The sequence below is a fragment of the Mesoplodon bidens genome, assembly GCF_964165515.1.
Source record: "Mesoplodon bidens genome assembly, chromosome: 11".
NCBI lineage: Eukaryota > Metazoa > Chordata > Mammalia > Artiodactyla > Ziphiidae > Mesoplodon > Mesoplodon bidens.
The window spans coordinates 23,745,071-23,771,026 of record NC_138167.1 but is presented as its reverse complement, the minus strand read 5'-3'; the positions used below and the strand labels follow the sequence as shown (position 1 = coordinate 23,771,026).

Sequence of the window (25,956 nt, the reverse complement as noted above, 5' to 3'; positions counted from 1 at the left end):
ACACACTGAATTATGATCTGGGGCAAGGGCAACACACCTATATTTTATATACATAATATTTGTAGCATCATTTCTTTAGCTTTGTTGTAGCGATTATCTATTTCTGACTCTCTGTTCAATTATCACAATTGTTAATATAAAGGTGACCATTTTAGCTGTATTTCTAATTTCATTTTTCTCTAAATGATCTTTGAATTGCTTTATCTAAACTTCATTTTCTTTAAATTAAGAGTTTTTCTGAAATTACTTTTTCTTTTCTAGGTTAAAGAAAATAATGCAAACTAAATAAAAATGTTCAAAATGCTGTCTCTGCCATTGGCAAATTTACCTGTCTGTTTTTGCTGTTCTCATCCAAACTCAGCTGGAATTCCAGTAACTGGTATATCAGAGCGCTTAGTGGCAGGCCAGTAGCCCTGATGAGATGATGTACATCAGTCAGTAAACTGACTAAGAAAAACAAATGCACACTTTGCTTTAATAGCAATGATTACCTATTGCAATTATTGAAAAACAAATAGCTTTTATCTATCAGTAATTAAATCTTCACTTTAACAAAGTTGTTGAGCATTTTCCTGAAATTTTCATATGAGGAAAAAGCAAACTGGGGAGCTTAAAATTAAATTTGATAATAAAACTCATAAAAAATGATCTATACTTAGTGCTTTTGAAAACTTAAGTAACATGTACATAGTTTTACAAAACTAAAAGAGTGCAATATTTAAATGTACTATCCTTTAAAGTTTCATAAACTGAAGTCACCTAGTTTTTACTCACCATGTTAAATTTTGGTATTTTGCTTTATTTCTCAATTTTTACTCCGCATTTTTATAAGATGGATATTATGTTATTATTATTTATAGTTTGAATTACTTTCTATTCATTGCTTTCTGAGTTTCGTCTTTAGAAATGAGATTTTGCAGCATCTAGACATGCACTAAATTAGTATCCCTAAAGGTCCTCATCCATCAGCAATCATACCATTCTATACCCCCAGAAATGAGTTGACCAGGAATATCATCAGGGTAACTTGACACTAACAGTAAAAGGTACCCCATGTCCCCTCACAGCATCATAAATCTCAGTAATTTCTGTCAACAGAGGAGGGTTCATCTAATTGCACACTCTCTCCTTTTATGGAGCAAGAACCAAAGTTCAGCAATTCTCAATTGGTCTCTGGTTTGAAGGTAGGATAAACCATACAGAAAAGGTTTCCCCTGACATCTGTGTTTACTTCTGAGTGACACATTATGAAGTACTTTCTGGTACTTCCTGGAATCATGAGTGCAAAAACTATTTGTAATTCATCTATGAGGATATGCACATTTATTTTGACTACACTTTTTTTGAGGCACCATTTCTCTAAGAATTTCATCTCAGTAACTGATAATGAGGGGTCTTTATTTCCCCACAATACCCATTACTATCCTTAAAGTTCTCATTTCCTCCATGAGGTCCCACAGTTGGTGCTCTGATACCATTTCCATTCATTGGTTAAAGCAGCAAGTTACATTCACATACTCATCCAAAGCAAACATCCTTATTGAGTAATGTGAAAGGTCAACACACAAGAAGAAAGTGACTAAATAAAGCACCAAATGAAGTGTCAGAATAATTCATGAGCTGTCTTTGAGCGTAGTATTTACAAGACAACTCTGGACAGATTATTGACTTAGAACAGCTAGTGTACGTTACCTCGGGCAGAAGTTCAACCATAGAAGGAAAAGTGATGTAGGTGACTGGGTAGCAACAGAAGAATAGAAGGACATAAAAATAAGGATGGGTGGGGGAATTTCATTTGTTGGTGAAATGGGATATCTGAGAATGTGCAGAATCTGAGAGGAATTAGACAGAAAAGAGAGAATGAAAATAAATGTAACTGAGGTTCTAGAGGAGCTCAGAGGGCATAAAATTAATAGAAAAGGTAGAGTTATCAGCACTGAATACAGGAAGGCCATTTCATCCTCTGAAAAGGAGGAAAAGAGGTCGGGGGTGGGGGAGGTAGATAAATGTAGGTTAGAGCAGAACCTGAGATAGATCTTTGGTTATTTCTTTTTTTCTCTAAGGAGTATAAGGCAAGATCATATTTTGCTTATTAAAGAGCTAAAGGAAGGTGCTCCTGGAAGGAGATAAATATTCATAACCACAGCTCTACATGGGAAAGAAAACAGATCAGAAACCAGTGAAGAAGCTGAAGCAGCAGTGTCCAGCTGAGATTGAAGATGGATTTGTACTACCCGACTTCGTACAAATATTTACCTGCTTTTCTTCAGTAACACTTGAGTGCCCGTGGTTGGAGCAGGAAGAATAGATCATTGGCAAGCTGCAGACTTGGGGGTATAAACAATGGATTTAGGGGAAACAAATGGAAAAGGTCAGGAGTAGAGGAAGCTGGAGGCATAAAGTAGTGGACCTAGGTGCTCAGAGAGGGAAGTACCTCTCATGAGAGGGAGCTCATGCAATAGGAGAAAGTGTGTGTGTATGTTGGGCAGAGAAGGCAAATGACTGGAGGTCCTGCCAAATTGGAACTGTAGCTCTGGTGGGAGAAAGAAAACGAGAGAGCTGGAAGTAAAGAATGTCACTGTCCCAGTGTGAACTGTTAGAGATTTTAGATACAACAGTCTGGAGCAACATCCAAGCCCAAGGATTGGCCTTGGAAGTAGTCTTCTAAAAATAGGGTGCTTTAGTGGGCTTGAAATGAACGCTGAAGGAGATGTGTGATCAGGGCTCTGTACTGCTGTGTGCGCCTCCACACGGATGCTGAACCTTAGGACATGCTCAGCAGTTGGAAAGGAATAGATATTTGTGAGTTATGTGTATGACAGATATCAGAGAATGATCTGGAGGTGAAAAGTAATAGCAACAAGGACTGGCAGAAGCTGCAGAAATTGTGAAAGAGGAGAGGCTTGCTTTTGGTGAGAAAACAGAGACCTTCATGAGCAACATGGAAAGGTAGGATGACACTTGGCCCAACTCACAGGGCAGGCTCACATGAAGTCATGGATAGAAAAGTCCTCCATGGGGTGTAGAATATAATTTAAGTTGAAGGTATTATTATTATTACTATTTGTGTACAAAATTATATATAGACCAGATATTGGAACCTATACACCCCCCCACACACACACACAGTTATCAGTCATATGCTATCATCAACATTTTAGCAACTCTTGTAATATCTCACACCTTATTTTAACAGTTCTGAAAGCATTTCATATGCACATTTCAGTATTTTCTCACCACAATCATGGGAGGTAAATAGTAGATACTATTATCCATAGATGTGAAAACTGAAGAACAGAGACAGTGAGTGATTTGGCTAAGGCCAACTTTTTTTTTTTTTGGATTAAAGAAAGTGAAGTCTTCTAACTCCCTTAGGTAATGAGAAAAAAAGCTTTTCACCAGGTGTTCATTTGCTTCCTGCTTTCCCCATATAATAACATCTGGGACACACATACACATGATAACTCTCTGTTCTGTATTTCTTTTCTTAGCCACTGCATATCAGAATATTAAAACTTTAGGGGCTCAAAGGTATTGAATTTGCAAGGTGATTCTCTCCTCAACAGCCAGTTTCCTGTCTGAGGCTTCACATATTACCTGTTGGTACAATTATTTTCCAAACTGTCTCTTGATAGTAAAGACAAACCCACAATTCTGTTCCTTAGACACTGTCCATCAAAAAAGAATACTGAATCATTTTTCATTGATTTTCAGGAAAATAGGACCCTACTCTCAAAGCAAATATATCTACTATATCCAAACCATGGGTATTTCAGCGTCAAAGGCTTCTTTTGACTCACTCTCAAATAGATTTTTGAGTTGGAATTGTCTCTCTTAACTGAAATTATGCTTCAACAATAACTATATTTTTATGTTAATACTTGCCTAATGACTGTATTTTAAACTTTGTGGGTCTCAGTTTCCTCATCTGCAAAATGTGTAACCTCAAGGTTTGATGGAATATGGGTTTTGTAAAGTGCTTAGCACAGTACCTTGACTTAAACATTCAGTAAAAATAAGGGTGATTTCAATCAGCCATGATTTATTATCCTGCATTTCATTGTTACAAGAGTATTTCCTTCCTTTGTGTGAATTGTATCATTGCATTGACACCAGCAAGAGGAAATAGAACAATTGCAACCTTGAGTCTGAAACCAGTCTCACTAAGGAAGAGGTTTACAAACTAATTAGTTAAAAAGCAAAACAGACAGGGAAGGATCTCTTTAAACAAAACACGAAAATCTCGGTAAAAAGAGAAAATGTTTGGTAAATTCACCAACATTAATAGTTAGAACTTCTGTCCTTCAAAACACACCAGAGGGCTTCCCTGGTGGCGCAGTGGTTGAGAGTCCGCCTGCCAATGCAGGGGACACGGGTTCGTGCCCCGGTCCGGGAGGATCCCACATGCCGCAGAGCGGCTGGGCCCATCAGCCATGGCCACTGAGCCTGCGCGTCCGGAGCCTGTGCTCCGCAACGGGAGAGGCCACAGCAGTGAGAGGCCCGCATACTGAAAAAAAAAAAAAAAACACACCAGAAAGAAACTAAGAAGACAAGTCACAAATGGGGACATATCAATCCAACACCGTGAGCCATGGTTAATATACGGGTGACAATGGGCAATGATCATAAACAGTTTTTTAAGGAACTGCAGCTAGTACTGCTTTTACTCAGGAAAGACATGTTTTTCTCTTTCTTTTCAAGAAGAAAATGTTCTCTTTTTTTTCATTACTTCTCTAGCATCCCTCAGTTACCCCGTCTTTTAGGCCTCCACTCAGGGCCACTCTTAGATGTCCCATGCTCGTTTTACACTCCCTGCAGGGCCAGCCTGGTGTTTGTAATGTCAAGAGGCCTCAGACTGTGGACGGTATTACACCCTGAGGGAGATAGAAACTGTGCCCATGGATGCCAAGGGCCGGGCTGGGGAGGGAGCGTGTAGTTTGAGAAGAGGAAGAGGAAGCCAGTTGCAGCCCAGGAACTTTGATGTTAAATTTCCCTTTGGAGTAGAAACCAAAGCCTGCCTAGATGAAAGCACTGGAAACAAGCAAAATGGCAGCAGGTGCCATCCTGAAAGTGAATACAGCTGTACCTTGGTGGACTAATTGCCTAATCAAGGCCTCAGGCCTGCCTGAACATAAGGATGGGAAAGAAGCTTAAGCAGTTACATTATGCAATGCCTATTGTTCTTGCCAAATTAAACTTGGTGCAATAAATTTTGAACAAGCAAAAAAAGGTTTACTAATAAGGGAAATATTTCTATGGCACCTTATCATGTATCGACTGCTGCCTTTATACTGTGATGCATATGAACTCATTTATTTCTCAGTCCAACCCTTTAGAAAGTGTCTGTTACTAGGTTGAAGCATGTGAAATTGCCAATGTTCAACCATTTTGACCTACCAATGGCCACTGTGGCTGGTTCAGCCTGCATTTTCTCTGCATTTTACAGATGAAGAAATCTAGATGCAGAGCATTTAAGTAACTTTCCAGAAAGTGTCAAGCCTGGGCCCTGATAATCGAGCTTCTGTTTCTGTAGTCATTGTGAACCACTGAAATATACTGCCTCTCTACCACACTGAATTAAAATGACAGAAATGGTTTCTCCCAACCTAAAATTTCTATGCATGAATCTGTGCTGTATCGTTCCCAGTCTCCATACACCAATCTCTTCATGCCTTGCCTATTTCTTTTGAAATGAATCAGCGCTCACCCAGTCACTAGCTGGAAATCTCAAAATAGAATTTTCTTTCTTTTTATATTTCTTTACCACAAGAATCCAAATGATATTTATTAAGTCCACCTCAGCAGGAGCCACAGAATCATTGGGCATGAGAGCTAGAAGGGATTTCAGAGATAATCTAGTCATTTTTCTAATACAGACATAGTCACTGAGCGAGCAGGGAGCAGAATCAGGACAAGAGTCTGGACCCCTGAGCCCGTGTCTGCTGTTCTCTCTCCACCTCTGTTTTCACATTGGACTCACATGCTACAGATAATGCCTCTTTGCTTCTCTGCAGTTTCAGGACCCATCATAACTCTCTAACACTTGCCCATGACAATAGCTCAACTCACTGTGCCAATCACTCTTCTAAATGTCTTACATGTATTAACTCATGAATCAGCACAACAACTTCATGACATTTACTATTACAAACCCCATTTTACAAATAGGAAATCAAGGTACAGAAAAATTAAAGTGATTTACCCCAGGTCACACAGCTTGCAGACTAGTGCCAGAGGCCATGCCCCCATCACGCAACCATATGCCCTTTGTCCTGCCCTGCTCTTCACTGAGCAAAGCTTACACTCACTTCTTTTGGGAAACAGTTCTCAATTCTCCCCTCAATCTGTTGAAAATCGTATCTGCCAAACTTTCTCAGTCCCCATGCAACATCACCTTATATGGAATTGGCTACTTATTTGTCTGTTTTGTCTGATGGCCTGCAAACACCTTAAACATAGTGACTGTGTTTTACTCTTCCTAATATTCACAGGATTTGACACAACACCTGACAAGACGTAGACGTAGAGTATGGACTTGAGAGGGAAGGGTAAGCTGGGACAAAGTGAGAGGGTAGCGTGGACATATGTACACTACCAAATGTAAAATAGATAGCTAGTGGGAAGCAGCTGCATAGCACAGGGAGATCAGCTCGGTGCTTTGTGACCACCTAGAGGGGTGGGATAGGGAGGGAGGGAGGGAGAGCAATAGGGAGGAGATATGGGGATATATGTCTATGTATAGCTGATTCACTTTGTTATACAGCAGAAACTAACACACCATTGTAAAGCGATTATACACCAATAAAGATGTTAAAAAAAACAGTAAGTAAATATTTGTTGACTGAATGCATGAAAGAATGAAGGGCCACCTAAATCTTTCTGTCTTCAATTTCTCCTTATTCCACCTATCTTCCATCCTGAAGTGAGTTGGGGAAACTAGTGAGACATTAGTGTGTAAGTTCTATGGAGGCTGGTAAACCCTTTACTTATCTTCCTTAATAACCAAAGATAAGTCTTTTGATTGTTGTTCCCCAAATGTTTGGTCATGAATTCATCACACTACTAAGACAGGGATTTTCTTCATCCACAGTCACTCTATCTGGGGCCCAAATTTGTTTTCAATTTTATACTTTGACTTCTGAGTGTGAAATAAAATAATTTATTTCACTTAATCCATTAGACCAGAAATTAGGATCCTACAAGCAGGTAAAATAAGTATTTTGATCTTAACACGGAGGGGCCTAGAACATTCATTCATAGTCACATGGGCTTCAGAAGTCATTACAGTGAGATATGTTTAAAATGACTTCATGTTTAAATGCGTTAGTTCTAACTGAGGTGTCCAGGTTACTACTACTGTGTCCCCTGATTTGAAATCATATACATAATTCTCATAAATGATCAACCGGATATCCAGATGGAAATGCACTTTTTATTTCCCACATCAAACAGAAAGTTAATTGCAGATGGATAGCAGATTTTAGTATGAAAGGCAAAACAATCTAGTCTTTAGAAGAGAACAACTCCCTGATCTGTAAGTATGCAAAAAGCATTAACAATAAAAGACTAATACTAATAAATTGGGCTCTACTAAAATTAAGAATTTGTGTTCATCAAAAGAAAAAATTAAGAGCATAAAAAGGCAAGCCACAGATTGGGAGAAGGCATTCACAATACCTATATCTAATAAACGTATTGCATCCAGGATAAAGTATATGCACACATCATTATGAAAAAAAATAGAAACCCAATAAACAAATGGGCAAAGACTTGGGCATGTCTCAAGAAAAGATATCCAAATAGTCCGTATACAAAAAGGTGCTCCACTGTCAGTCACCAGAGAAATATAAGCAAAACTACTATGCCACACAACTACTCTCCACTGAAATGACTAAAATGAAAAGGACAATGAGGAGTGTTCACAAGTGGAATAAGTATAACCTCTTGACTACTGCTTCTGGGAGTACACTCTGTACAACCACTTTGGGAAACTCTTTGGCAGATTTTATTAAAGCTCCCTACATAAAACTGTTCCACGTGGAGGTATACCCAACTGTAGTATTCACATATGTTCAACAAAAGACATTCATAAGAAAGTTCTTAGTACTACTATTCCTAAGTTCTTAGTGGCACTTGGTAGTGGAAACTACCTAACTGTTCATCAACAGTAAAAGATAAATTAAATGTGGTATATTCACAGTATGAAGTACTAGACGGCAAGGAGAATGAATACACAAAAAAATTATTTTTTACATCTTTATTGGAGTATAATTGCTTTACAATGGTGTGTTAGTTTCCGCTTTATAACAAAGTGAATCAGTTATACATATACATATGTTCCCATATCTCTTCCTCCTTGCGTCTCCGTCCCTCTCCCCTCCCTATCCCAGCCCTCTAGGTGGTCAGAAGCACCGAGCTGATCTCCCTGTGCTATGCGGCTGCTTCCCGCTAGCTATGTATTTTACGTTTGGTAGTGTATATATGTCCATGCCACTCTCTCACTTTGTCACAGCTTACCCTTCCCCCTCCCCTATCCTCAAATCCATTCTCTAGTAGGTCTGTGTCTTTATTCCCGTCTTGCCCCTCGGTTCTTCATGACCTTTTTTTTTTTTCTTACATTCCATATATATGTGTTAGCATATGGTATTTGTCTTTCTCTTTCTGACTTACCTCACTCTGTATGACAGACTCTAGGTCCATCCATCAAACTACAAATAACTCAATTTCATTTCTTTTTATGGCTGAGTAATATTCCATTGTATATATGTGCCACATCTTCTTTATCCATTCATCTGTAGATGGACACTTAGGTTGTTTCCATGTCCTGGCTACTGTAAATAGAGCTGCAATGAACATTGTGGTACATGACTCTTTGAATTATGGTTTTCTCAGGGTATATGCCCAGTAGTGGGATTGCTGGGTCATATGGTAGCTACATTTTTAGTTTTTTAAGGAACCTCCATACTGTTCTCCATAGGGGCTGTATCAATTTATATTCCCACCGACAGTGCAAGAGGGTTCCCTTTTGTCCACACCCTCTCCAGCATTTATTGTTTCTAGATTTTTGATGATGGCCATTCTGACCAGTGTGAGATGATATCTCATTGTAGTTTTGATTTGCATTTCTCTATTGATTAATGATGTTGAGCATTGTTTCATGTGTTTGTTGGCAATCTGTATATCTTCTTTGGAGAAATGTCTGTTTAGGTCTTCTGCCCATTTTCGGATTGGGTTGTTTGTTTTTCTGATATTGAGCTGCATGAGTTGCTTGTATATTTTGGAGATTAATCCTTTGTCAGTTGTTTCATTTGCAAATATTTTCTCCCATTCTGAGGGTTGTCTTTTGGTCTTGCTCATGGTTTCCTTTGCTGTGCAAAGCTTTTAAGTTTCATTAGGTCCTATTTGTTTATTTCTGCTTTTATTTCCATTTCTCTAGGAGGTGGGTCAAAAAGGATCTTGCTGTGATTTATGTCCTAGAGTGTTCTGTGTATGTTTTCCTCTAAGAGTTTTATAGTGTCTGGCCTTACATTTAGGTCTTTAATCCATTTTGAGTTTATTTTTGTGTATGGTGTTAGGGAGTGTTCTAATGTCATACTTTTACATGTAGCTGTCCAGTTTTCCCAGCACCACTTATTGAAGAGGCTGTCTTACCTCCACTGTATATTCTTGCCTCCTTTATCAAAGATAAGGTGACCATATGTGTGTGGGTTTATCTCTGGGTTTTCTATCCTCTTCCATTGATCTATATTTCTGTTTTTGTGTCAGTACCATACTGTCTTGATTACTATAGCTTTGTAGTATAGTCTGAAAACCCGGTGACTGATTCCTCCAGCTCCATTTTTCTTTCTCAAGATTGCTTTGGCTGTTTGGGGTCTTTTGTGTTTCCATACAAATTGTGAAATTTTTTGTTCTAGTTCTGTGAAAAATGCCAGTGGTAGTTTGATAGGTATTGCATTGAATCTGTAGATTGCTTTGGGTAGTAGAGTCATTTTCACAATGTTGATTCTTCCAATCCAAGAACATGGTATATCTCTCCATCTATTTGTATCATCTTTAATTTCTTTCATCAGTGTCTTATAGTTTCCTGCATACAGGTCTTTTATCTCCTTAGGTAGGTTTATTCCTACATGTTGTATTCTATTTGTTGCAATGATAAATGGGAGTGTTTTCTTAACTTCACTTTCAGATTTTTCATCATTAGTGTATAGGAATGCTAGAGATTTCTGTGCATTAATTTTGTACCCTGCTAATTCACCAAATTCTTTGATTAGCTCTAGTAGTTTTCTGGTAACATCTTTAGGATTGTTTATGTGTAGTATCATGTCATCTGCAAACAGTGACAGCTTTACTTCTTCTTTTCCAATTTGGATTCCTTTTCTTTTTCTTCTCTGATTGCTGTTGCTAAACCTTCCAAAACTATGTTGAATAATAGTGGTGAGAGTGGGCAACCTTGTCTTGTTCCTGATCTTAGTGGAAATGGTTTCAGTTTTTCACCATTGAGGACGATGTTGGCTGTGGGTTTGTCATATATGTCCTGTATTATGTTGAGGACATTTCCCTCTATGCCTACTTTCTGCAGAGCTTTTATCATAAATGGGTGTTAAATTTTGTCAAAGGCTTTCTCTGCATCGATTGAGATGATCATATGGTTTTTCTGCTTCAATTTGTTAATATGGTGTATCAGATTGATTGATTTACATATATTGAAGAATCCTTGCATTCCTGGGATAAACCCCACTTGATCGTGGTGTATGATCCTTTTAATGTGTTGTTGGATTCTGTTTGCTAGTATTTTGTTGAGGATTTTTGCATCCATGTTTATCAGTGATATTGGCCTGTGTTTTCTTTCTTTGTGACATCTTTGTCTGGTTTGGTATCAGGGCGATGGTGGCCTTGTAGAATGAGTATGGGAGTGTTCCTCCCTCTGCTGTATTTTGGAAGAGTTTGAGAAGGGTAGGTGTTAGCTCTTCTCTAAATGTTTGGTAGAATTAGCCTGTGAAGCCATCTGGTCCTGGGCTTTTGTTTGCTGGAAGATTTTTTTTTTTTTAGCATCTTTATTGGAGTATAATTGCTTTACAATGGTGTGTTTGTTAGTTTCTGCTTTATAACAAAGTGAATCAGTTATGTTGGAAGATTTTTAATCATAGTTTCAATTTCAGTGCTTGGCTTGTTCTGTTCATATTTTCTATTTCTTCCTGGTTCAGTTTCGGAAGTTTGTGCTTTTCTAAGAATTTGTCCATTTCTTCCAGTTTGTCCATTTTATTGGCATATAGTTGCTTGTAGTAATCTCTCATGATTCTTTGTATTTCTGCAGTGTCAGTTGTTACTTCTCCTTTTTCATTTCTAAATCTATTGATTTGAGTCTTCTCCCTTCTTTCCTTGATGAGTCTGGCTAATGCTTCATCAATTTTTTTTATCTTCTCAAAGAACCAGCTTTTAGTTTTATTGATCTTTGCTATTGTTTCCTTCATTTCTTTTTCATTTATTTGTGATCTGATCTTTATGAGTTCTTTCCTTCAGCTAACTTTGGGATTTTTTTGTTCTTCTTTCTCTAATTGATTTAGGTGTAAGTTTAGGTTGTTTATTTGTGATGTTTCTTGTTTCTTAAGGTAGGATTGTATTGCTATATACTTCCCTCTTAGAACTGCTTTTGCTGCATCCCATAGGTTTGGGGTCATCGTGTTTTCATTGTCATTTGTTTCTAGGTATTTTTAAATTTCCTCTTTGATTTTTTTCAGTGAGCTCTTGTTTATTAAGTAGTGTATTGTTTAGCCTCCATGTGTTTGTATTTATGACAGATTTTTTCCTGTAATTGATATCTAGTCTCATAGCGTTGCAGTCACAAAAGATACTTGATACGATTTCAATTTTCTTAAATTTACCAAGGCTTGATTTGTGACCCAATATATGATCTATCCTTGAAGAATGTTCCATGAGCACTTGAGAAGAATGAATACACAAACATTTGAATGAATCTTACAAACATAACATTGAGTGAAGAAGGTGGATACAAAATAATGCACACTGTATGATTTTACTTACAAATAAAACTCCAAAAACTGTCAAAGCTAACCTATGTTTGAATCTTGCTAATCTATGACTTAGGGGTCAGGATAATGGTTACTTTGGGGGTGAATAGGTAATGAGTAGATGGCATCTTATGGGATGCTGGTATTTTATTTTTTTTTTAAGTCTGGAAGCTGAAATCTGTGAGCTACTTATTATTGTATTTATGATATATTCACTTTTCCAAATGTAAGTCATACCTCGTAAAAAATAATAAAAATCACATGGAGAAGAAACTCTTGGTGAAAATAGTTATTACTTATGTTCATTATTAACCTGTACCTAAAATGCATAGGTTTTTCTTTTTTCTTTGCTTTTGTTTGCTTTTTGTGGTCATTTTGTTTTGTTTTGTTTTGTTAGAGTAACACGGAAAGCACCTTGTAGTTTCATCACCATATTCCATTGCGGTAAGGAGGAATAAGTATTAGTTTCCTGGGCATTATGGATTGAATTCTGTCCTCCTAAAATTCATATGTTAAAGTCCTCAACTGCAGTATCTCAGAATGTGACCTAATTTGGAAATAAGATTATCATAGAGGTAACTAATTAAGTTAAGATGAAACCATACTAGAGTACAGTGGACCCCTAATCCATTATGACTGGTGTCCTTAAAAAAGAGGAAATTTGGACACATAGATATGCATAGAGGGCAGTGGAGTTAAAGACACAGGGAGAAGATGGCCATCTACAAGCTAAGAATAGGCCTAGAACAGATGTTTCTCTAACAGTCCTGGGAAGGAACCAACCCTGCCAACACCTTGATTTTTGTAGTCTCCAGATTTCTGAGATGCAGGAAGGGAGGGTGATGCTAAAAGCTCTTCTGTATTAGGGACCCCCCCCACACACACACACCTGCCTCAACTAGCAACTCACACACTTGGCAAGGCTGCTCTAGGGAATGGGGAGCAGTGGAAGGTGTTAGGCAGGGGAATGACATGATCCCTTTTTTGTTTTGGAACAATGGAATGTTCTGAATCATGTGACACACTGAAGATGGATCAGGAAAACCTAAGCATCTCAAACAGTTCTATGATACTTGGCAAGTATCCTCAGAAGGGATCTTTCCTGGGTCTGGAGGTCTTCAAGGAAGTAAAATAACCACTTGATTGTTCCTGAAGCAGTGGTCTCCCATGTTGTTTTGGTCACAACCTCTTCGAAACTCTGTTGAAAACTATAAATCCTCCCATCAGACAGATACCCATACTCATCCAGATTTAAGAGTACAGATGAGAATTTTTAAGAGTATTGGTTTTTGATCTCACTTGTAGAAATAAAGATGGAAGGCTGAAGATAATGGGGTTTCCACTTGTCATCACCCAGGAAGCCAGCAACTAACTACTAGCCCTATGCCAAGACTCAAAGGTACCGTTCTGGAAACTCTGTAACTTTCCCACGTTGGTTGTTTTTGCTCTTCCCCTATTTCTTTATCCACAATGAATAGCAGTTACTTAAATCACAAAGAGATTGTATGTCTAGCTTTAAGGGCAGAAAGGAAAGGGGGAAGCATGAAGATTGAACCCAGTCCACAGCCAGGTTTGGGGAAAGAGTGAGTAACTGAGAGGAGGGCGGCACAGGCTAATTTAATCCTCAGGATTTATGGTGAATAAAGGAGAACATTGTTTCCTTGGGGAGAATTTTCATTATCTTCACTGTGGACTTTAATTCATTTTAATTCCATTTCCCATCACCTCCTTCTTGGTGCTAACTGCTCAGGGCTATGGGAAGCTAAATCACTGACTGGGGCTGGCTAGGAGGGGAAGGAATGGGAAATAAAAATATATGAGTATTTTTTATATTCACACTGAGGATCTTTGCTGAAAGATTTCACAAACTCCAAAGTTTTAACTGGTCAGAAATTGCCCAATGAATAGGGGGCACTAAAGCTTAAGGGGAGGTACTATAACTTGTTCACCACTATATTTGCAGAGCTAAACACCTGGCCTGACACATGATAGTAAATTGAATGAATGAATGAATGAATGAATGGAATAAAATGCTCATGGGATTTGTAGTCATAACATTTGGATATTATTCTACACTTAAATAGGTAAGTGACAAGTCCCTTTGTGTTTTGGGGACTGACTTTTTCTTTTCTATAAAATAGGGGAATTAGATCAAATATAGATAAGGTACTTGAACATTCTACAATTTAGAATATGAATAGAGTTAGTTAAGGCAAAGCTATTTGCAGTCACCACTACGTGGAGTAGATAAGATGGTGCAATATGTATGTATGTATATAGTATGTCTAAGAGTTTAGGGAAGGCTAATTTGAGAAAGTTTCACTCTGTCCTAAAAGAAACTGAGACCTAAATTTACCTAAAGTGCAATCCTGTGATCAACAGTGCACTCAGCAGCACTTGCATAACCATTGCTTCAGGCAGGACTGGACCAAAATAGTAAGAAGAAAAGAAGGAAGAAGCAAAGTCACAATTCTACTAAGGAGAGAGCTTTGGCAACTACAGGTTACCAAGAAAGAAGGAAACTGCTTATTTGGATGAGAACTATTAACTCTTTCAAACTCCCCTGCAGCTTGGAGAATAGTTTTGTAAGTGGATCTTAATGCTCTCAAAGCTTCTTGGTACGAGAACACGTGTCCATCCTTTAGATCATACACTTATCTTCAGAACAAATAGGTCTTAAAGGTCTCATGTAAACAAACACAATGGAAATGAGTCCATTCAGAATGAGACAACAGTTACAGCATAATAGAAATAAAAATACACAGACTGACATAAAATTGATTTCATTAATATTTATCAGGGTATCTTATTTACACTTATGTTTCATGTGGAATTAAGTGGACAGTTTCTCTTAAGTTTTAGACAAATACTTCTATTTTTATTAAATGAATATTATCTTTTTTTTTTTTTTTTTTTTTGCGGTACGCGGGCCTCTCACTGCTGTGGCCTCTCCCGTTGAGGAGCACAGGCTCCGGATACACAGGCTCAGTGGCCATGGCTCATGGGCCTAACCGCTCTGCGGCATGTGGGATCTTCCCAGACCGGGGCACGAACCCGTGTCCCCTGCATCGGCAGGCAGACTCTCAACCACTGCGCCACCAGGGAAGCCCTATCGATCTTTAAGATGCTTTTATTACTGGATAAAACTATGCTGCTACTATCCACACACCTTTTAGTACTAAATGTCCTTTCTTGAAAATAATAATAAAAAATCTTTAATACATGCACACATAGTGAATTGTTACACAGAGCTTCTTTTGTTCGGGTTATCAAATTCTTCTGGGCAGATTCTTCCAGTTTCTTGGCAATATCATGCATTGGTGAACCTAATTCTGCTTGAAGCGCTTCAGTGGTTTCAAATACGTTGGGACCAGACACATAATTTAACGATCTTCCTAATTTCCAACTCTCCTGCCCTCAAGAATACTGGAGTTTGTGCTGACTTTTGTGGAAAGTGTCCTCTCACTGACCTATGATAAAGAATGCACCATTTTTCTAAAATGATCTAAAATGTGGAGCATTTTCACAATGACTTTTTCTCATTTCTTGGCTCAGGAAATATTATACTTGCCTCCTATGGTCATCCTGTTATTCACCAGTGAATGTTACTGACCCAGCACCTCCCAGCTGAGGTGGATGGATGGGAAAGTGGATAGAAGAGGCCGGACTTTTGCCTTTTTTTACACAGATTCACAAGGAAGAGCTTTCCCTTCTCCTCTTCCCCTCAAGTGTGTGTTTCAACACTTTGGAGCCATCTCTGGAGGAGCCTAGGAAGTTAAAATGCATTAAAAACAAAGTAATAGCATGTCCAAAAGCCAAAGGGGACGCATTGTCATCTGCAGCTGGAAAGGGCTTTTGATGGACTGCAGAGGTTAAGTTTACAAAATTATCTAGGACTTTAAAAATAAACCACGACTAAAGCAATAGACACATGCTATTTTTAGTGTCTGCCAATTAAAGTAAGATGAATTTTTTTCACTGTCTACTTAATCATGTTGTTCTCTACAAAAAGAAATATATAATATTTTTTGCTTTGGTATAGTGTTGACTAAAGTGGAAAAATGGCTATTGAATAAAGATCTCACCTGAAACCAATTCTTTTTTTTTTTAATTAAAGGCAGGTCTCTGAATTAGTCATGGAAAGGCCCCTTATGAATGTGACTGACAATCTGTTTGATTCCCACAGAATACTGTGCCCTGGAAAGATTTTGTGATCACAGCGATAGACCTAAGCACAAGCCTCCATCTCCCATCTTCTGGTTCTAAGCCCCATGGAAGCACCTACACCAGCTGTGCCCACATTTGTACCTGTGCTGTGCTGGTTATGTATGAAGTACCTGGGGAGTCCTGTACCAAAAATACAGACTCAGTGAGGGTGTGGTGAAAAGGGAACCCTCCTGCACTGTTGGTGGGAATGTAAATTGGTACAGCCACTATGGAGAACAGTATGGAGGTTCCTTAAAAAACTAAAATTAGAACTACCATACGACCCAGTAATCCCACTACTGGGCATATACCCTGAGAAAACCATGATTCAAAAAGAGACATGCACCACAATATTCATTGCAGCAATATTTACAATAGCCAGGACATGGAAGCAACCTAAGTGTCCATCGACAGATGAATGGATAAAGAAGATGTGGCACATATATACAATGGAATATTACTAAGCCATAAAAAGAAACAGAACTGAGTTATTTGTAGTGAGCTGGATGGACCTAGAGTCTGTCATACAGAGTAAAGTAAGTCAGAAAGAGAAAAAACAAATACTGTATGCTAATGCATATATGTGGAATCTAAAAAAAAATGGCACTGATGAACCTAGGAGCAGGGCAGGAATAAAGATGCAGAAATAGAGAATGGACTTGAGGACACTGGGAGGGGAGTGGGAAGCTGGGGCGAAGTGAGAGAAGCATCGACATATACACAGTACCAACTGTAAAATAGATTGCTAGTGGGAAGCAGCAGCATACCACAGGGGGATCAGCTTGGTGCTTTGAGATGACCTAGAGGGGTGGGATAGGGAGGGTGGGAGGGAGGCTCAAGAAGGAGGGGATATATGTATGCATATGGCTGGTTCACTTTGTTGTACAACAGAAACTAACACAGCATTTTGAAGCAATGATACCCCAATAAAGATGTATAAAAAATAATTAGTAAATAAATAAATAAAATAGGCATGGGGTGGGGATGATGAAAAATGTATTTGTCAACCTAAACTTAAGACTGTCACACTTAAACCATCACTCTTCACAAACAGGGTGCTTTAATAAAAAACAGGTTTGCTTTACTGAAATAAAAATCAGAGGTGACTACTCACAGAAGATCCATGCTTAGAGGTAGCAGACTTCAACAGCTAAGTAATATTGGTGTTAATTACCCCCTCTACCTCTTAGATGCTGGGTATGTTTATCTGAGGCCCCATCCTTTACATGTGAATTCAAACGTCTGAATAACTTTCAAAAGCTATCACCTGCAAGACTGTCTTCTGCATCTCACGTTGGCAGCTAACACTAGCTACACTACTCATCCACAATAAATGGCATCGTCATGACTCCGATGGTAATAACATTTGAGGAGCTTCTAGACCGTCAGTTTACCTATTTGTATTTCTACCTTGACATGGACTGAATGTTTCAGTCCTCCCAAAATGTGTGTGTTGAAATCTAGGCTCCAATGTGATGGTGTATGGAGGTGGGGCCTCTGGGAGGTTATTAGGTCATGAGGGCAGATCCCTTGTGAATGGGATTATTGCCCTTATAAAAGAGACTTCTGAGAACCCCCTTGCTCCTTCCACCATGTGAAGTTACAATGGAAAGAAGGACATCTATGAACCAGGAAGTGGTTCTCACCAGACAGCACATCTGCTGGTGCCTTTGTCTTGGACCCGCAGCCTCTGGGACTGTAAGAAATAAATTTTTGTTTATAAGCCACCCAGTCTATGGTACTTTGTTATAGCAGCCTGAACTAAGACTACCCCTAATATATAAAACAAATCTATTAAAATTATCTATGGCCAGTGAGTTTAGTAGCCTAGAGCAGGGGGCGGCAAACATTTTATGTTAACGGGCCAGATGGTAAATATATTAGGCTTTGCAAATCACAACTACTCATTACGTGGAGCACCAAAGCAGCCATAGACAATAGGATGAGTAGGTGCATGGCACTGGCTGATTTCCAATAAAACTTCACTCATGGATACTGAAATTTGAATTTCATATAATTTTCATTTGCCAGAGAACACTATTCTTCTTTTGATTTTTTTCAACCACTTAAAAATATAAGCACTATTCTTAGTCCAAGACATATACAAAAATAGGCAGGATTCAGATTTGGCCCTCAGGCCATAGTTTGCTAACCCCTAAGCTAGAGCACCAGGTGGATGAAGCCGTGGCCAGAGTCCACAGATGTTTGAACTTGTCTCTTCTGCCCTGCTCTGCTGGTTATTCTTTTGTCACAAATCGCACTTCTGCCTCGATCCCACCACCACGCAAATGCACTGGGGACCAGTAAAGAAGATGTATGAGATTCAGTGCAAAATCACTGCTCCTACAGATGTCCTATGTATTCACACTGTGTTGCCCTGCCGGGGATATACTATGAACATCAAATAAGGCTCAGACCTCCCATGGGACATGAAAGGTCCTGTGAAATCTTCCCCATTTTCTATGCTTCAGCTTTCTCACGTGTACATCTAGACTTGACAGAATGTACCTCCGAGAGGTCCTGCATAGCCTTGCCAGGGAAGTAGAAGTTAAAATTTTTTAAAAATTGTTTTTAGTCAGACTGCAGATCTTGCTTGTGAATATCTCTTCATCTATTATCCATATGGTAGAATTGTTTTCATCATCAACTCAGAACTTATTAACAGAGTCAGTTCAATTCCGGTCTTCTGCTTCCTTCCAGCTAAGCAGTAGCATGAAAGACATGAGAGAAGCTGATGGTTAATAGACAGCTGTGGATGTTAAAAGGTTTAATCTATTAATATAGGGCAGCATTTCCCAAAGCGTGTTATGTTGAATGCTGACTCTGTTAGATGTTCTGCCAAAAAAAGCATTTCAAGGTCAAGTAAGTTTAGGAAATGCAGCATAAAATATCTCTTCTTGATTGATGATTCTTAAAGTGCATTATTAGTATGTTAAAGGCTTTGAGGATTCCCACAATAAGACTGCTTAACTAGGTTAAATTAAGTGTTTCTCAAGCTTATGTGATGAGGGAAGCTTTTTTTCCTTCACTTGACTGTTATTAATATCCCGAGAAACTAATGGTCCACAGACTGCATTTTGGGACACTGATACAGACAAGGTGGAAGAATGGAAAGCTTCTAAGCAGGGGAGTAACTTATGGTGTAGAGCAATCACTTTGGTGCGGATCAGACTTTTCTCTCTGGGTTTTCGTCATTTTAGGAGATTACCCCATGTGCCATCAGTGTGCTTAAGTCAGAAAGACAGAAGTCATATTTGTTTTGGTGGTAACCTCTTAAACATTATAAAGTTCGTGCACAGTTCATTAATAATCTCAACAGTAGAAATGATAATATGAAAAGCATATTATCTTCTGCTATCTCACCTCTATCCCAACAGCCTGGCACACTTTTCAGAGATACCAGGCAGCGTTATCAGTTTCCATGTCACTTTTCAGCTCTTCTGTGGCAACTCTAAATCTTATGCATCAGAAGGCTATGGTTGTGGATTATAAACATACAGCAGTATCTACTGGAGGAATTTATTATCACACTTCTTTGCTTAGCCACTTCTCATCGCCGATCTATCACCAAGGTCTATCAGTTCTACTTCTGAAATGCACTTCAAGTCTGCCCACTTCTCTCCATCTTGCCTGTCCGCACCATCACCAGCTCTGTCCTACTTCCAACCCCTGATCCCGCTCGTCCATTCTCCTAATTGCAGCCACAAAGGTCTTAAAATTTAAATTAGTCTCTGGCTTCAAAGTCTTCAAGAGCTTCTCATTAAAATAAAATTCAGAATCTTTATCAAGATCTGTGAGGATCTACATGACCAGGCTCACACACACGGCCGGCCTCTCAGCAACTCCCTCACCCAAAACACGTGCCTTCTTTCTGTTCCTTGAACACTTCCAGGTTTTTCCTTTCCTTACAGCCTTCCTACTTGCTATTTCCTCTGCCCAGATTGCTTTTCCCTCCATTCTTTTTTTTTCTTTTTGCCAAGTTAATCCCTATGCTTCCTTCAAATATCAATTTAAATCTTTCTTTGTCAGAGACCTTCACAAACCACCAAATCTGAGTCAACCCCTGATTTTTTCATTGCACCTGTTATTCTCCATGCTACTTCCAAAATTTTCTTATTATATGTTTATATTTTAAATGCCTGTAAGATCCAAAAGGATAGGGGACACATCTGCTTTATTCCACACTAAATGCAGAAAAATTGGCATTGTGTCTGGTCACAGAATGGGCTTAATAATTATGTGTTACATGACTGAAGCTAACCAGTGGAAAGTTCTCTTCGCTTTATCTCCTGCCTTTTCCTTACATGAAACTTTAGTTCCATCCAGATTTTCATCTTTTGCACAATTATCACCCAGAAGGTTCATTCATTCATCTCTATTAGGAGTGGAATTTTAAGGGCCATCTCATGTAACTCTCCTCTTAAGCTTCTCTAACCATTTCAGTTTATTTTATTCTCTTCTTGGGAACTCATTGCACTTATTTTCTGTACCATTCATTTGGTGCCTAATTTTATATTGCCTCTTAACAATGTATCTGTTATGTTAATTAACACATTATATTTACATATTTCATCTTGTCAATGATGTCATAAATCTATCGAGTACAGGACTTGGTATTTCATAACCCTGAAGTTCACAGCACGCCTCTGCGCAGAGTAGCTGCATGAAAGGAGTCTCCGTCCACCTTCTCTGGTGCCCCTATTTTAAGACTTTGATACGGAAGTTTGATCTATATCCTTTTACTCTATTTTCTTCCTCAACCCTTCCAAGTGTGTTGCCATCATACTGGGAATGAAAGCTGTGGAAAGGATAAGTTCTGAGGTCAGAGAGAAGCAATAAAAGGAGGAGTGTGGGGAAAGAGGACTGGTCCAAGGTTTCTAAGTTCCTCCCGCAATGGTACAGAAGGTGAAGACAACTTGGTAGGGGACTAGGTATACTTTATATTGCCAGGTATCTCCCAGAATATTTAAAAGAGTGCCTTGCTCACGGTTTTGAAAGTATGAATATTTAAAAGTTAAATGGGGCAAAAAGGATACCTTCTTAAAAATTTCAATCAATGACTCAATTTTTCATTGTTCAATTTTGGATGAATTCCACCAAAACATCAATTTAATTCAGGAAGTATCTTTGGGATCCAGGAAGGTATTCTGTACTTTTAGTTGCCAGTTCCAATCTTGACCAAATAAAGACTTGTAAGGAATATTTAAAATACCACAAAACATAGCTACTTTTTGTTCTATTTTTTCTCCCACCAAAATATAAGGGTTATAAAGGTTCTACAACCCTTTTAATGTACTTAACCAGCCTTCCTCAAGCTACTTCTGAAACATGTATTAGAAAAGTTAAGCCTGTAACAATACTGTCTTTGTTAGTATAGTACTGTTCAAGGTAAGTCAACAGTTTTACAATTATTATCTCTTTTTACCTACCTGTCTTCACAATGACTCTTTAAGATGAATACAGTAGTAGATACTGTCTGTTATCTTTATTTTGTCAATGAGGAAATTGGGCGTAGAAGGACTTAATGACAGAAGCATGCAGCAGCTAACTTTCTGTTTTTGTCAGAGAATTCACCTGCAGTGTAGGATGGCTGAGACAGGGTTGTTATTCAGGAAGTGACAGAACAGGCTTGTGAACCTGGCCTCAGGACGGGCTATGGAATTTGCAGGGTCTAGTGTAAAATGAAAATTTGGAGCTCCTTGTTTGAAAATTACTAAGACAGCTGACAGCGACAGCAGAACATTAAACCAAGTGCAGGGCCCTTCTCCAAGTATCGGTCCCTGTGAGCTGGCCCTGCCTGAGGCCTCTGAACCTCTAGCATCTGGGTGATTAAGTATCAAGGAGGCTGTGAGTGCCTGAAATTGTAGGCAGAATTCTGTTAATATGTATATGCTTATTTTTCATATTCCATAGCTTTTATCAGATCCTTAAGTGGTCTGTTAACAAAATAAAGCATTAAGAATGCTTCTTCAGGGCTTCCCTGATGGCGCAGTGGTTGAGAGTCTGCCTGCCAATGCAGGGGACACGGGTTCGTGCCCCGGTCCGGGGGGATCCCGCGTGCCACGGAGCGGCTGGGCCCGTGAGCCATGGCCGCTGAGCCTGCGCGTCCAGAGCCTGTGCTCCACAATGGGAGAGGCCACAACAGTGAGAGGCCCGCGTACCGCAAAAAAAAAAAAAAAAAAGAATGCTTCTTCAAGAGTAATAAATGTTCTCAAAGAGACCAAACACAAAGTCACAAGAGACTGGCAGGGACCGCGTGTGCATGTTCCTTCAGAGACCATTTGTACATGCATGAGTTTTCATGGGTGCACAAGTATTAATGCAAAGACAAAGAATTCTTAAGGCTGCCCAGATGTTGCCAGAAAGAAATAACATCTGAATGTACCTTCAGAAGATAGGAAAGGGAATAGTGAGACATTCAAGATGATGATGTTCTTCACAAACCCCAAAGTGATACCCAAGTATGAGCTATTTTACTTATTTTTCCTCCCTTAAAGGAAGCTTCTCCCTCTCCTTCTGTAATTAGATGTCACGCTCCCTCTTTTAAGTTAAGGAGAAATGTAAGATTTACCAACTCGTGCTGATTTATATCAATTTTATAGATAATTATAACCCAACGTTGAAATAGGAGTAAAGTAGGAATTTGTTAACAAAGCAGGTTCAGAAGATGCCCTCAGAAACAGGGAAAGAGTGCTCTGAAGACCTGCATCCCGAGAAATACTACAGAAGAAATGCTGCAACTCTTGAGTCTGGCTGGTAAAGCCCCATGGCCATCTCCTAGAAGTCTCACACACAAATATCCCTAATAGCGGATTTTGCTGAAAGCCCTGCTCCTTTAGTCTGAGTGGCTGCCTTAAAATTTTATTTAGTCTCTTTGCCCTTTTAGACTAAATATGCTCCTCAGCCAAATCTCCAACTCATATGAATGGGGATACAGAGAGATGGGTAATTGAAACAGCAGGGAAATTCTCAAATTTCCATTTGCACAGTGTCAAACTTCTCTTGATGCAGCAGCCTCTAACAAGTAGAAAAGCACGATTCACTTGAGTTTCCTGGTTAGTCTGCTGTACCCACTCTTGTCCCTGTTCATGGCACAATGGGACAATCTACATGATTTAACCAGCCGCCGAAGCTCTGGCAGATACAAAACGAACCTTGGTTGCTCACACCTGGTAACTCATCCTTCGAAGAATAAGTGTTCTTAATTCTACTCATCCCACCAGGTGAAAAGTAGGAGGTTTCTAGGATGAAGTCGGTCATTAATTCTTTTAACTGAATGGAATTGCGCCGTGGGTAATCGCCAGGGGTGCCAGCAGCCTTCCTTCAAGCCATCTACACCAGTTGCAATCTAGTACCTGCTCCCCTGCTACCTCCAAGACGCCCAGGCCCCTCAGGAAGAGGTGGAAAACTTCGGACGGGGACAGACCCCACCCCGGCCGCCCCGGGGCCGTTCCGGCCCTTTTCAGCCTGGGGCTCGGTTCCCGGCAAGGCGTGCACAGCCCGGCGTGGGACTAGGGGTCGGAAAGCACGCCCCGACAGTCCAGGGCGCAGGGAGGGCGGCCACCGCGCCCCACGTGGCCCTGCTCTCTCCTGGAACAGCCCCGGGGGCCGAGGAGGCCTCCGCCAGACCCGGCCGGAGCCTCTGTCTCCCCGGACCCGCGGCCGCGGCGCGGCTCCCAAGTTAGCCCAGTCTGCAGCTTGCCGACACGCGCGCCCTTCCCGCCCCCGCGTGCCCCACCTTGGCGGGCGATGCCGGCGCCCAGCGCGCCTAAGCCGCGGCCGGATGGCTGGGGGCGGCCGGGGGCAGCTCCGGGGCAGAGCCGCGGAAACCGCGCGTCTCCCCGCCGGGGCCCGAGCCCACCCTGCCGCGGGGCCCCGCGGCTGCCTCGCCCTCTCTGCAGACCCCGCCGAGCCCGGCCTCCCGGCCACTCCGCCTCGCCGGCGGAGGCGTGGGCGCTCGCGCGGCCCGGCTGCGACCCTGAGTACCTGCTCCTCCGGCGCGGGGCGGGCTCAACTAGTGGTCCTCTAAATCCCGGTCCTTTGCCGGGGCTCCGGGAGGTGCTCCGGCCACGAGGAAGCTGCTCTCGTCTTTCGGCTCCCAAACGTGACACTCTATATATCCGGCTCGGAGACTGGGTGTGGGGCGGGAGGAAACCACCCTCCCTCCGACCTTCCCCTCGGCCGCCGCGGCCTCGGCGTCGGGCGCGGAGCTGGCGGCGGCCTCTGCCTGGGGCGGGAGGAGGGCGAGGGGCTGGCGAGGGCCCTACAGGCCGCGAGGGGACCGCATCGTGGGCAGGGTGGCCGGCCGCGCAGGCCCGCCCCGCAGCTTCCATTCATTCAGCTCCGAGCAGATCCACTCGCTATTACTCCCGGCTTGGATTTTTTTCCCCCCATTTTTAAAAAAATCGGTGGGTGAGGGGTAAGGGAACAGGAAAGGCGCCCCTCTCTGGTCTGGAAAAGGAGAGCTCCTACACCTTGAGAGAGAGAGAGAGAGAGAGAGAGAGGAGAGGGGAGAAAGAGAGACAGAGACAGAGAGAGATGGGGGCCAAGGGGAGACAGAGGGTTAGAGGTTCTACCGTGAACGCTTGGAGGACACACCTTTCCCCACCCACCCTAGCAGAAAAGGCAGCCAAAAATCCGAGTTTACTCAGCTCGTCCGTACTGCACGCCCAGTGGGAGGGATGCTCTGGTGTCTGCTCCAGACTGCGGAGGCGCCTGGCAATGACCGACCACAGGGCAGTGTCCTTTTAAAAATCCAGGAGGGGCCGGAGGCGCGGTTTACTCATGTCCAGGGTGTGGAGGGCAGAAATCAGGCTCTGTCTGCGTCAGGTGGGAGTGGGTAGGTGGATAGGAAACTAGAAAAGATCAGAGATGCGGCTGCAAGAATGCAGCTGGCCAGCTTTGCTCATCAGAGCTCCTTATCAGATTAAAAAACAAACAAAAAAAAACAAAGAAAAAAACAGGCAAACAAACAACAACAACAACAACAAAACGTTTTGTTTATAAGCCTGGTAGCTTAGCTTTGGGGGGATTTGCTTTGGTCGCTGTTACATTTTAAACAGGAAAACTGGACCGTCGTCAGGGAAGACTTGTAGAGGGACAGAGAGGCACGTGAGTGGAGCTGTCACAGTCCTCAGCCAGGACGTGCTGAAAAACGGCCAACGCCCAACCTCATTTCTTGGACAAGGTGGAAGGTAAATTCCCAAATAAACGTGCTATGTTAAGAAAAGCCAAAAAGGAACATTGCCCTATACGTTGTCTTCATTCTCCTCATTACAACAATCGACATACAAAGAAATAAAATTTAATTCATGCAAGTTGGAGTTAATATGAGCCATTTTTTGCATTAAAAAAATCACACCCATCTTGAATTCTCTTCTATTGGACTCTCTTCAATTGAATTTATTAAGCAAAGTGTAGCCTAAAATCACGGTGGCTAATTTTCTCCGGTGTTTTTACCTGAGAGCAAGAGAGACAGAAAAAGTTAGGACCACATAAATATACTCTTTGTTATCGCTCCTCCCACTCGAGAATAAGTCTGAATGTGTTCCCCAAACAACGTGTATGTCAGCACTTGAAATGATACTGTCAAATGGTGGTGAGATTGAAATCACTGCTATGTGATGAGTATTGAAATCACTCATCACATAGCGGAAAAGGTAAATTGTTACATCTCTTTGAAAAACAATTGGCAACAAGTTTCCAAGGCTTAAAATGTTGA

The 25,956-nt window shown here is 40.7% G+C and overlaps 1 protein-coding gene across 5 annotated transcripts in view; it reads right to left on the bottom strand.

Annotated features, from left to right (window-relative positions):
• The window catches only part of FAR2 (fatty acyl-CoA reductase 2), a 146,654-nt gene extending 121,687 nt beyond the window's left edge, over positions 1-24,967 (bottom strand). Inside the window, exon 1 of one of the 5 annotated variants that reach the window (XM_081250088.1) lies at positions 24,883-24,967. The gene's annotated coding sequence lies outside the window, so the exon portion shown is untranslated. The other 4 variants (XM_081250087.1, XM_081250085.1, XM_081250086.1 and 1 more) reach the window with 4 other exon arrangements.
• Positions 24,968-25,956: the final 989 nt, after the last annotated feature.